We start from the raw sequence: 2,230 nt of genomic DNA on the forward strand, positions 1-2,230 counted from the left end.
ATGAACCAAAACCTTTAAAATTTCAAGGGAATACTATTTACAACTCAGGGTTCTTTCTAATTTATCAATGAACTATAAAGCCATTTTATCATTAATCGGTTATGAAAGATTTCAAAATATTTACTGCCTATGTACCATTTTTTTCTAGAAAATTTCTAAGTTGCATGCTCCACCTAAACTTAACAGGAAAAAAAAAAGAGAAAAGAGAGAAAAGCATGAATTAAACATCCGAAATGATGAGAAATATTCCTCAGAATAATAATACTGGCAGGAACTAGGTTAATAGCCATGTTAGTTAGAGTCCTAGAGAACCAGCCCAGGTTAAACTAATGTATTATCTGGTACATTTGAATATATGGAAGGGATATTTAGAGTTTTATTAGAGAATTTAGGGATGAAAGAATGACTGGGATATACAAAACTAAATAAATGGAAAAATAAGGCAATTATTAATTGTAGGCACAGTGGAGAATTTACTAGAGCTAAAATCTGCTATAGTAAAAAGTCAACATGTAAAATCTTTAAAAATCAAGAAATGACACAATATTTTTTAAACATCAGCAAAAAAAAATAAAACATATTTGAAAAAATGTTACAATAATGAAATATGTAGGCAGGTTTGTGCATCTTCATTATACTCTTCTCTCTACTTTTTCATTTGAAAATTTATCTAATAAAAAATTAACGGAAGTTTAAACATTCCTCAATGAAATATTGAGGTAAATATCAAAAGAAATAGCAGAGATTGCTGAAGACGTTTGCCTCTGAAATTAGAAATAATTGGTAGGAAGACATAGAGTAAGGCATTAGGATGAAAATATTCTTTCTGTGAATGCTCATCACTATATTTTGATTCATATAAGAAAAAAAGTCATCAGTTTCACTAAGATATACCTACATAACTGAAGACAAGTACTTGGGAACTTTTGAAAACAAAATAACTGATTTGAGAGTACTTATTTTCTTACAGAGCAACTTACTTTTTATCCAATAGAATAACTTGAAAATTACTAAAAATAATTATCATTATTAAATTTTGAAGAATTCTGTATCTTTATACGTTGTTCATTTCGTGCTTAAGTTTATTCTAGATTAGTTAGAGCAGCAATTCAGAAGGCCAACTGGATTTGACCCTAGAAAATATATATAATGAGATGAAATCACTTGCCCCACATCAAAAATCCCAGAATTCTATACTTAGAAACTATCTTAGAAGTTATCTTTGCCCAATATTTTTGGTTATCGATGAGGAAACTGAGACCTCAAGTCATAAGGTGACATGTCTAAAGTCACACATTTATATTAGCATAAAATTTTATAAAAACCACTCAGCAGTTGACAAATCACAGAACTAAATTTTGTTCCTTTAGTAAGGTCCTATGTGAAATAGGGCCTTATTTCCTCTCAAGAGAATGACATTCAAAAGTTGGTAGCTAGGCCATCTAAAGATAATAGATTTATATTTGGGCATAATCTCTTTGTCAACTCTTTACCCATTTAAAATGAGATCACTTTGAATCAACTTGTTACAGATAGTAAGTGTGGTAATTACAATGGGTTTATTTTTAGTTAAATTGTGCTCTTGAAGGAAGGTAAGAAATGGACTTTGTTAGGGGCTGAATTGTTTCCACCCACAAAATTCACATGTTGAAGCCTCCAGTACTTCAGAATGTGATTTGGAGATGGAGCCTCTAAAGAGATAGTTGTGTTAAAATGAGATTATAAGAGTTAGCGTGGGCCCTGATCCAATCTGACTGGTGTCCTTATAAGAAGAGAAAATTTGGACACCCAGAGAAATGCCAGGGATGCGTGCATATGGAAGAAAGACTGTGTGAGGACATAGCTAGAACCGGGTCACCTGCAAGCTTGGAGAGAGACCTTAGAAGAAACCAGACTTTGATCTTGAACTTCTAGCATCTAGAACTGTGAGAGATAAATTTCTGTTGTCTAATCCACCTAGTTTCTGGTATTTTGTTATGACAGGTCAAGCAAACTAATGCAGACTTAAGGAGAAAGCCATTTAGAATGGATTGTGGGTTGCCCTGTATAATTAAGTACTGTGGACTCATGGTTGTGTTGTGTGGGTAGAGGATTCTGCTCTTAAATATGCTTTCTTTTCTCCTGGAGGGGTGGAGAGGACTAGGAGCAATCTGTAAGGGTGGAGCCGATTCTTGGCTTCATCCATGGCAGCTGCTAGAACTCTTTTTCGTGCTGCATCCTGAGGAATTTA

The sequence above is a fragment of the Pteropus vampyrus genome, unplaced genomic scaffold (assembly GCF_000151845.1).
Source record: "Pteropus vampyrus isolate Shadow unplaced genomic scaffold, Pvam_2.0 Scaffold2, whole genome shotgun sequence".
In the NCBI taxonomy this organism is placed as follows: Eukaryota; Metazoa; Chordata; class Mammalia; order Chiroptera; family Pteropodidae; genus Pteropus; species Pteropus vampyrus.